The sequence below is a fragment of the Aulonocara sp. 'chitande type north' Nkhata Bay genome, linkage group LG11, assembly GCF_057382095.1.
Source record: "Aulonocara sp. 'chitande type north' Nkhata Bay isolate Kocher_YH1m ecotype deep benthic linkage group LG11, A_spYH_male_GT1.1, whole genome shotgun sequence".
Lineage (NCBI taxonomy): Eukaryota > Metazoa > Chordata > Actinopteri > Cichliformes > Cichlidae > Aulonocara > Aulonocara sp. 'chitande type north' Nkhata Bay.
The window spans coordinates 14,111,382-14,123,544 of NC_141354.1; positions in this window are offsets into that span (position 1 = coordinate 14,111,382).

The following is a 12,163-nucleotide window of genomic DNA, read 5'->3' on the forward strand; positions in this document are numbered from 1 at the left end:
TGTAAATATGACAGTGCATCACGAAAGACTGATATCAAACTGATCACTTGACCCATATTACGTTACTTGCTGTTCAAGTGAATCAACAAATGGCGAAATGAAAAGCCGAACAAATGCTATTTTTTTTTAGAGAGTCTTAGCTTACGTGTGTTTATTCCATATTTTCAGTACCCTCCCCGACTAAATCGGTTTCAGTTATGTACTGAAATATAAGAATGGACATTAGAGGGTTCTTTCAAAGAAAAAACTCAGGTAGTATTTTATATATTATGCTTTGTAAGTTGTTCAGTATATTTCTATGCAAAACAAGAGGGATTTCAGTACACAGCAGGATATTCACATTTGTAACCAGATATTTACATACACTTTAGGGAGAAAACATAAAACATTTTTACTGTACAACATCAATTTAGAGTAAACTTTTGTTTTAGATAAATATTGAAATATCTTTTGAATTAGTTAAATGTCAGAATAAAGAGAGACAGAGCTGTCTATTTTTTATCACTTTGATCAAATTTAGGAGTCCATGTACACTAAGTTTATTGTTAATTATTAAGAAAACTGCAGACGATTCCATTCTGAGCTGAAGAAGCTTCTGATAGGTTAGTAGAGTCCATGTGAGTAAATTGGTGGCACACCTGTGGATGCATATAAGGCAAAACACAGAGCCTGTTTCTTTGACATGGGAAAATCAAGAGATGTCAACCAAAACACCAGGAAAAGAATCGTGGAGCTCCATAAGTGTGGCTCAGTTTGAATACAATTTGGTGCCATTTACAATTAAGAAATACAGATAGTTTCTCTCTTTACTCTTAAAGTTAACAAATATGTTTTTTATATTTATCAATCTAAAAAAAAATATTTAGTCTGATTTGATGTTACAATTAAAAAAGTGTTTTTATCTGAAGAGTTTGTAAATATCTGGTTTCAACTGTATATTTGATGATTGTCAGCACAAAGAGAGAGAGAGGAACAGAGAGGGAGAGAGAGGAACAGAGAGGGAGAGAGAGGAACAGAGAGGGAGAGAGAGGAACAGAGAGGGAGATGGAGAATGAGGACAGAACAGAGATGGAACAAGAGCAGGTGAGACACACATGTTAGTCAAATGGTTGTTTACCAAAAGTATCACCGTATTATAGGTACTCATGTATCTCGTACCTAGTGTTTCTTTTTAGGTTTGTTACGTTTCAAACTCTATTAAGTTATACAGGCTTGTTTGCACAACAAGGCTAAATAATTATATAAACTTTTCTGAATCTAAATAGTGGACTTTGGTAGAATTTTAAAAAAATAAGTGTAGTGCAGGTCTATGATGATTTTTAGTGCTGCTATCATCTAGTTCTGATTCTGGTTCTGTCTTTGTTAAATCCTCAGTAGTCCTGATTTTGAACTGTTGTAGTCCTGTTTTAGTTCTGGATCAGTTCTGGGTCTGGTTGACTTGGGGTTTAGTCCGCCTGTCTTGATACAGCCCCGACATTGTTCTGCCTTGCTGCTTAATTAAAAAACTAGTTTAAGGTGTCCTGCATATGTGATATATATTTTTCCTATATGAAGCCATTCTTTTTTGAACAAAACTTGAAACAGAGCCTATTAATCTTTCAGTCATTTCTAACCCCCCCCCCCCCCCCCCCCCCCCCCCCTCAAAAAAAAAAAAAAAAAATCCCACATGCATACTACCCTTTAGGGCTAAGCCCTGGGTGTTTCAAATGTCTGGCTCCGCCTCTGCGTGCATTTATCGAGACTTTCAACCCCAGGTAGGCCAATTATGGATCTTCGGATCCACATTATGTCAGCAGCCATTCTCCACTGTGAACTATGTTAAAAACAAACACAGCTCACACCCCACAGATGACAGCTTACAGTCCTGCTTAAAGATGAAAGCCCCACCGCTTTTCACACACGATTGCTGTACGCATAGAGCCGGCTGTAGCTTTTCAACAGCAGAGAGAGCACAGACTTTAAGGCAGCGAGGCGTGATTGCGGGTCCCGCTCAGGTGCGTCCGCCTCCCCTGCAGCGGCGCTCCAGACCACGCCCCGCCACACACATTAACCAGGTAAATACATATTTAGGCAGAATTTTGCAAATATCTATATATATATATTTTTTTTTTTAGCAGCATAGTGCTTTTTTTTCAATTATTTTTTAAAAGTCAGGTCAAGGCTCCAAAAGCCCAAAGACGATATAAGGGTGGCGGCTCACAACAGTTTTGTTTGCTACATGGATCATTTTAGTTAAGCTGGGTGTCTTTCCTTTTGTTATATTTCTTTAAGAGTTCAAAATGTGTTATTTACGGTGGCCCCTAGAGACAAAGCAGTACAAACTCCAAAACACATGCAAACCCCAAAGCACATGTAAATTCCAAAACACAACGAAGTGCAAAATAAACGGCAAGTTTGTCTGTATGGGACGGTCTAGTCTCCGTCGTGCTTCCCAGGTTGCCTAGCAACCATGATACTAACCGCTGGAAACGTGTCATACAACTTTGTTTGACAGAAATGAGGGAGAACATGTTTTGTTCATTTGTTTGTTTGTTTCTACAAGAGCTTTGTGTGATTTGATAAGTATCTGAGGCTGAGACCACAGGACAGTAAAACATGATTTTTGGGCTTCATTTCTGTACTGAACAGTCATTTAAGATTAGTTAGTAAATAACAATTAGCTAATGTTGTTCATGAGACTAAAGTCATATCACTTTGGTAATGTAAATATAATATGGCCAATATTATAGTTATTATATTAATCATTATTAGCTATTACAGCAGTGAACATGAACTCTGTCAAATACTGAGCTTCAGTACAGATTCAAGTTGCAGTTATTTATGTCTTATCACCTTAAATCTTCACTCAAAGACAAGTATCTTTGACAGTGCATATATAGGTGTATCATATATAAGAGACAAATGTTGTTCCTTCAGTATGTTGGCATTACTAAATTTGGCTCATTGCTTACATATATTTATAAAAAGAAAATGTACAAGCTGTGATAACTGTTTCTGATAAAATGAAGAGTAGACTGATATATGAAATATTCCTTTATTGGGTGAGAAAATCAGACCATGTCATAACTGCTTTAAGTCATACAGAATAGATATCAGAGCCTTAAACAGGCTGGCTTCTGCTAAATGGGTCAAACTGGGCAGGAAGTATACAAACACATAACATCCTTATAGAATATGATGTAACACTATAGATCAACTTACCTCAGAATATATAAAGCATATAAACAATTACAGCAATATGATGCAACAAACACAGCAGTGCTACTAATCCAAAATACTCAAAGCTTCATAGAACTGAAACAAACATTTGTTTTTAGCTCCATTCTGCTGCTGATACATACTTTAGGTTTCTGAACATTAAACTTGTTGCTGCCTTTCATAGTGTTTCACTTGAAGGCCCTGAGTACTTTCTCCCACACTGAAAACACTGGAATGATCAAATTATTTGACCATTACCTAATAAGACTGATTCAGGACAGACAATTAGTTATTTTAAACTTTTCTAGCAGTCCTTCACAAACAGGGAACAGTCTGTCTATTCTCTCCATCTGTCAGCTGCTGCTGGCTCTTCCTCCTCTTCTTCCTCACACACTGCTGAGTTTGTCCTGGTGGATCATCAGGGGTGCAAAGCCTCACAGATGATATGCAGCAGTGGGTCCCTCAGTCTGTCCTCACTCTGGACACTTGCAGTCGTCACATATGGAAATCAAATGTGTGATAAGCTGCAGGATTCAAACACAAGTGTCACTTATAAATACATGTTCATACTTTTATTACACAATCAGAGAGAAAGAAACAGAGAGAGAGTGCAGGACAGACAGACAGGTGACAGTCTCAGGTGTATACACTGCTACAAAACAGCACAAAAGAAGGAGGATTGTGTTATTACGAAACAAGAAGAGTTCCCAGATGGTACAGTGGACACATGTGTGACTCCTGTGATTAAAGCATCTTTCTTTCAGCGTAACGAGTGAACTGCCAGCTCGTTCAAACACACGTTAAAGTCCGTTTAGCTCGACACCACCGAACAGAGGCAGCAATATAACATAGCTAACATTAACAGTGCAGTGAATCCTGCTTGTGCCGTGATATTCATGACTGCAAACCGAGCAGCATCACTGACTTTCAGCTTGTTGTGTTTGTGGATATATGACTGACTTTAATTATACATAAAATCATCACATTCTCTGTAAGATTAAAGTCAACTATTGAACGGCGTATATTTTGAAGTAAAGGCTTTAAAAACAAGTTAGTACAAACATCGCTAATGTCACATAACTTTCCCGACATGTGGCCAACAGTAATGTTTTAATGTTCTTCATTATAAAAACATTCGCGCACAAATAAGTGACATAATATTCAGTACTTACTTCTGAAAGTTTACTCTTCGGCAGCTCCGTTTCCGCCGTTTTTTTCGGCAAAATTATCCACACTACCGCCGCGCTATGAAATCTGGGATATGTTGGGCCATGAAGGCTACACCGACCCATCCTTAAAATTCAGGGAAATTAAGGACGCATTTGAGGGCCGCATTGTGTTTTGGAATTTGCATGTGTTTTGGAGTTTGCAAGTGTTTTGGAGTTTTTACGTGCTTTGTCTCTAGGGGCCACCGTAGTTATTTACATGAATAAAATGTAGCACTTCATGGATTTCATAAGCAACACACTTTAGTTGCTCTGTGGATTCTTTTAAAAAGCAGTTAAAAACTATTCTGTTCAAACAAGCCTTTTGTTGATCTACGTATTTTATATTCTTTACATTATTTACATTTGATCTTTTACATTGTGTATAATGTTTATTGATTGTATTGTTTATTTTAATATTTGTGTACAGCGCTTTGTGACTGCCTGTCTGTGAAAAGCGCTTAATAAATAAACTTTACTTACTTACTTTAGTTGTTCACACAAAGCATAAAGGTAAAAAAAAATATATATATATACAGTGTTATCTTCATTTTAGATTTCAAAAAGTATTTGCGGCTCCCAGTGTTTTCTTTTGCGTGGAAACCGGGTCCAAGTGGCTCTTTGGGTGTTAAAGGTTGCAGACCCCTGGTCAAATCAAATCAAATCAAATCACTTTTATTGTCACATCACATGCGCAGGTACACTGGTACAGTACATATTACTGAATGTGTATACTAAATATGTATATCTACGTGTGTGTGTGTGTGTGCATATATGTGTGTGTGTGTGTGTGTGTGTATACATATTTTACAAATTAAATAGAGTAAAATAAAATAAATATATAAAATATACAGAGGTTGGTAGTTGGATATTGTGCAAAACAAGTGGCATTTATATACAGTATGGAGTGCATAATGTTGAAGTTCCAGTAGTGAAGGTGAGGTGTCTATGAAGTGTTCAGCAGTCTGATGGCCTGGTGGAAAAAGCTGTCTCTCAGTCTGCTGGTACGGGACCGGATGCTGCAGAACCTCCTTCCTGATGGAAGTAGTCTGAACAGTTTATGGCTGGGGTGACTGGAGTCCTTGATGATCCTCCCCGCTTTCCTCAGGCACCGCTTCCTGTAGATGTCCTGGAGGGAGGGAAGCTCACCTCCAATTATCCGTTCAGAGCACCGCACGGTGCTGTTGCCGTACCAGGTGGTGATGCATCCAGTGAGGATGCTCTCAATGGCACAGCGATAGAAGGTCCTCAGGATGCGGGGGCTCATGCCGAATCTTTTCAGTCTCCTGAGAAAGAAGAGGCGCTGCTGCGCCTTCTTCACTGTTTTGTTTGTGTGTACTGACCACATAAGATCCTCAGCCAGATGTACCTCAAGGAACCGGAAGCTGCTCACTCTCTCCACAGCAGCGCCGTTGATGGTGATGGGGGTGTGTACTTCTCTGCACCTCCGGAAGTCCACTATCAACTCCTTTGTCTTTGCGACGTTGAAGGTGAGATGGTTGTCTTGACACCAGTGGGTCAGGGCGCTGACCTCCTCCCTGTAGGCCGTCTCATCACCGTTGGTGATAAGACCCACCACTGTAGTGTCGTCCGCAAACTTTACAATGATGTTAGAGTTTCTAGTGGCCGTGCAGGTGTAGAGTGAGTACAGGAGAGGGCTCAGTACACACCCCTGTGGAGCACCAGTGTTCAGTGTGATGGGGGATGAGGTGATGCTGCCCAGTTTAGCCAAAAGTGATGTAAAGGCTAATATTTTGAGGTGTGTAGGAGTAGTTAGACCAGTATTAACTGGAAGCCCAAAAATAGCCAAAAAAGGGTTCATTCTGACCTGGGTCCCAAGAGTCTTGGACAGAATAACTAAATAATGGCTCCAGAAGTCATGGAGTCTTGGGCACAGAAAGAACATGTGACTCAGGTCACATGGGGTGGCATGACATCTCTCACACTGATCCACCACTTGTGGGTAGATCTCGGACACGCGAGATTTCGAATAGTAAACCCTGTACAATACCTTGAATAAGTTGTAACCTAGCACCAGTGTTGGGACTAACGCGTTACTTAATAACGCGTTACAGTAACTACGTTATTATTGTGGTAACGAGCACGGTAACTAGTTATTATGCCAAAACCAGGAACGCGTTACTCGTTACTGGGATTTAAATAGGCTCGTTATTCTTTACTTCGTGTGGTGGCTATCGCGGAGCTTCCACAGATTCAATAACATTAGCAAGTGGTGGAAGCCAGCAGGTGGATGAAGGAAAAGGGAGGCAAGAGGAGAGACCCGAAGTGGCCGCTGGTCCGAGAGTGTCAGGTGAACTGAACTTCAGGTAAGAAGTTATGACCTGCAGTCTATCTGAGTCAGATATGAACCAAGTTTAGGTGGAGTTTATTTTCGTTGTGCTGACTTTTTCGTACTGCGTGCTAGCTAGAATGACGGAGTTTCTATACAGCTGGGTGGGTGCTATGTTACTGATGTTGAACTTTATTTTGTTCATAAGGTTAATTATTAGAGTTGCCAACTGTCCCGTAAAAAACGGAATCGTCTGGTATTCAGAGAAAATATTACGCGTTTCGTATTGAGGTGAAAAGGAACAGTTTGTCCCGGACGTCAGCTACAACAAAAAAGACACAAAGCTGGAGTTATTCTGTGTTTACGCTGCACAGCTGCCTCTTCTTCTCTCATCCTCTCACCCTCCCTCTCCTGTTTCTACTTCAATCACAAAACTGATCAGTGATCAGCTGATCAGCTTTTCTCTCTTGTTTATTTATCGCCCACTTTGCGCCAGAAAGAGGAAACCAGAGGATGTCGCAGTAAACAACAGCAGCACGTTTAAGCTTGATCAGCTCATGTTAGAATTTATTTAATATTACGTTCTAGTATCAGCTGATGTTTGCTGGAGCCAGGGCCGTAAAAGCTGCTGGTCATGATATCGGTTTGGTTATCTGGTGAGAGGGAAACATGAAGATGAAACCAGGAGATGTCCTTACTGAATCATCACAGCCGAACAGGTGATGGAGAAACAGGTTTACCTTTTAGGTGACATGAATGAGTTGAAGGGAAGTTATGAACTGTTTCTGAGAGACAAATAACACCAGGATCCTTTTCTAAGTAGCTGACAGCTGGTAACTGTGCAGGGGCGGATCTAGCAAAGTTTTGTCAGGGGCCCAGGTAGGGCATTAACAGGGAGAGGGGGGCACAAGGAAATACTTTTCTTTCTTATTCTCATTTAAAATGTCTCGCTTTTAAAAAATAATTATCTGAATCTTACAACAAACAATTGATAGATTGATACATATATACCATCAGAACAGTGTACATCACTGTCACAACAGTGTTTGTTTTCATTCAAAGTCTTTATGATTTTTCCTATAATGATGGGCCGTAGTCAAATTCCCCGGGACGATTTTTTTTTTTGTCCCAGTCCAGCCCCGTATACAGTTCATCTGCAGTCTGGTGTTACCTACATCTTCCTATTCAGAAGGCAGAATTTCCGAGTTCTGAGTACAATCGAAAGCACCACGACTGCAGTTTTTGTGTTGGATGTAAAAAGCAGGCTAGAATCATGCGGCGGTCAACGACGGTCCAGGCGTGGGATTTCTCTCGTGGAAATGTGCACATTATTTTTTTCCTTTCTATTGGTAAGTGGCACAGTGCACTTCTGGCAATAAGCAAGCTAGAAGACTGGCAAAGTTATGGAAGCAACACATTAATAAGAGAATTCTGAGTAAAACCAAAGTTACTTTCCCTAGTAACTAGTTACTCTGAAAGTAATGAGTAACTTGAAGTAACTGAGTTACTTTTGATAGAAGTAACTAGTAATGTAACTAAGTTACTAATTTAAAGTAACTTACCCAACACTGCCTAGCACAGGACGTACTATAACAGACATTGGATACTGCTTTCTCCCACTGCTGATCCAAAAAGATTATTCCTAACTCCCACTCCAAGCCCTCCTAATAATAACCACCAAATGGACATCTAAATCCATGAGTTGTTTATATATTACAGATATAATTCATTTCTTATTGGGCTTAAGGGACAATTATTCCTCCCACGGTTGGACATCTGGAAGCTTGGATGCTGTGCCTAAAAATAATGAAATAGATGGGCAGCCGAAAGATTTGTTTCTGAAGAGAGGTCTTTAAGTTAAGAAAGTGCCATCTTTAAAAAGATATTTAAAGGTGTTAATACTATTATGTTTCCACTGTACATAAGTGCCATTGATAAGAAAAGGGGTAAATAGGTGGTTCTGTGTGATGGGCATGTATACTGATGCAAAGACGTACTTAAAATGACTCCTGTATTGTGACCAAATCCAGTACCACAGTAGTGATGTGCGATACCACTGATTTCCTTTCCGATCCAATACCAAGTAAAATTCAGGGTGGTATCGACGTTACTGATCCGATACCGATACTTTGTACAAAAACGTATTTTATTTATTGTATCTTTTATTGTATCTCAAATTATAGCGTCATAATGATTACAGGATATCAGATTACTTGTTCTTATCACTTAATAATGCAGAATTCATCATATAGAAATAAAAAAAATGAAGTTGTGCGCAATTTGAACATGTTGCCTGTCTGCAGCACTAAAGGACTCCGCGAGAGACGTACGGTTGGACCGTTGGAAAGGATATTTGAACCTTAACAGACGTCATATTCTGTGATATGATTTACCCTGAGGTGTTTGACGAGGTTAGTGGTGTGGTGTTACGCCCCAGTCTAGGGGTACAGGAACGCAACATAAGTTTGAAAAGACTGCCCCGCCCTGGTCCCCAAAACCATACACAGAGGGAAACCAATTCCTTAGTGAATCGTGTTTTATTATCTACACTGCAAAAATGAAGCTCCAGGGTGAACAAAGGCCAAAATAACAAACAAAACAAGCTAAGTCAGGAGGAGGTGCTATCTAAAACCCTATGTGAAATCAAACATCAAACAAAAGACAAGCGCTACACCTAACTCCCTAACTGAAATAAACAGGAGAAAACAGTGCAAGGAAAAACAATACGGCAGCTCACCCCTTCTGTTGCAGTGCTATTTACAATGTGCTATGTACAATGAAAGCTAATATACACACTATATACAAAACTCAGAAAAGCCGCACAAATCACAAGCACAAAAATCTCAAGTTTTGAAGGCCAGGGTCAGGTCTGCTGCTGCTGTCAGTGGCTGCCCCGGGACAACTGCTGGTGAGGGATTTGAAGAAGATCACATGGCCAGGGGACCAATCAGCAGCCGTCAGCTCATCCACTCCGGGACCTGCAAAGACTTAAAGGCACAGACAACAACAGCCACCAAAACAGATTATGGACAGGGCCATAACAGTGGCCACAACACCTCACTTTCTTGCCACATGTATCACAAACCACGTCTCGGCTGTTTGTGGATACGTCCACACATGACTCCATTCACGCTCAGCCATTGTTGTGAGTGCCATGCCAAGGGGCTGCAACACATTTATACAGCCATATTTCGCATATGACTATGAAAGGCAGAAGAGGAAGTAGTTCCTTCCAATGTAGACAATCCAAATGATATAGTTTCTTTCCACTGTGTTCCTGTTAATGATAAACTACAAATTTACCCTAAATTACTAAAATATCGATATTTTAATATGAGAATTGATTCAAGAACATAAATGACTGGTATCGGAGGAATCGATATTTCAGTATCGATCCGCACATCACTATACCACAGATTTTTGGGGGTTTTTTTGTGAAATGAGAGGGGTTGAGTGGTAGTGGTTAGCACTTTTGACTTTCAGCAAGAAGGTCCTTGGTTGAAATCCAGCGTGTTGCGTTTTCGTCCTTGTTTGTATTGCTTCTATCCAGATACTCCAGCTTTCTCTCTCGTGCCAAAGACATCCAGTTAGTGTAGTTGGGTTAATTGGTGATTTTAAGTTGCCCATAGGTGGCTATCTCTCTTTGCTAATCCTGCTATAGAATGATGATCTTTCCAGGATGCACCTTTCCTGCCACCCAGTCAACCTGCAAACCTGAACTGAATATTTATTATACTATTAGAAGGATTTCATTAAATATTTTAAATGGATTAGTTGGTGTTTTACATGCTAGTTTTCTAGTTAAGAGTTTTACGTGTTGATTTTAGCTTTCATTAGTGCAATCTCACAATAATAACAGTAAAAGCTTAAAATACTTCACAGCTGCATGATTGGTTGACTGGATTTGTAGAAAGATACACTTGTGGTCATAAGGTACATACGCTCATCATGGACATGAATACCATGGGCTTTGATCTTTAGTGTCTTAAAAAAAAAGAATCGTGGTCAAGTTTGAATTTATTTTGGATTCTTCTACACAGTCAAAAGTACAGATGCATAGGTGAAATGTAGGCATGAACTCAAATCTTTTAATAAGTGGTTCTGAATGAGCTGCACGGTCTTTTAAAATTGCACCACACATCAAAACTGGAACGGATGAAGAAGGTTAACATTCCCCAAAATCTGAGGACTATGCATAAAAACCCCCTTTTACATTCTTCTGAAAAGAAAACCTCATTTCTGCTGTTCAATACTGAACAAATTTAAACTTTTTAAAATTATTCAAAATGCAAAACGCTTAGCCGTGTCTCTAATAAAACCGCTGTAACGTCAGAGGTAATGTTCATATGTTGATTAATGGTTTTCTTTCGTTTTTGATGTACTGCAGAATATTTTTTATAAAATCCCAGGCCAGGAAAATCACCTTCATGTTTTTCTGTGTTTTATCTTCAGCTACTTTGACACAAAGGCATCTGCTGTGACGCTTACACCTGTGATAAAGTCTTGCGTGTGTCAGCTTCCTTTTTATTGATACAAAAATATGTAAATGTACTGATCTGAATTATAATATTTCTGACTGTCAAAATTTCCCAGATTTAAATCGAATCGAATTAAATCGAATCGTGGATCGAATTGATTCGGGACCTTGTGAATCGGAATTGAATCGATTCTAGAAATCAGTGACGATACCTATGGGCAGAAATCTGTGCCATCAGAAACTGAATTTGAATAAGTTCAATTTGAATTTGAATTGCTTACAATCTGAATTGTAACTTGAATAAATGCTTTTGAAAAATGAATTTGAATTAGTCTAATTTGAAATTGAATTTATGCTTTGAAAATGATCATCACTAAAATGAAATTTAATTTTATATTTTGAAAATGAATTGATTTGCTTTGAAACTACATTTTATCCTTTAAAAATTCAGCTCTCGAATAATTTCAGTTTCACTTCTCACCATTCAGTTTCAGTTCTACAATTCAATTTCAGTTCCAAAATTCAGTTTTTTGGAACTTACATCCACATCCACATTATATCACTTCAAACAGAGGTGATCCAGTAATGCTGCACTAATGAATTAGACTAACTATTCACTTTAGCTAAAGTTATTAAGTTAGCTAAAGAGTTGGGATGCTGTGTAAGACATAAATGAAGCTAAAATACAAAGGTTTGGGCACCGTTTTGCATGTTTCCCTACTGTAGGGGTCTCTGCAAGCATACAGAGGGGGTACTCTGAGAGGGTACAAGATGACAACTCTGGAATTCTACTAGAAACAGTCGATCATATTTGTTTGTCAAAGCTGAATTCAGGGCAAACTACGCTAAATTAGCGTTTTTAGCTAACAGCTACAATAAGCATAAAAGTTACTGCACGGCTATCATTTGTTAACATGACGCTTGTTCTTATACATGTAATACATTTATTACCAACCTGAGAGTTTATCCGCTGGTCATTCGACATGACCAATG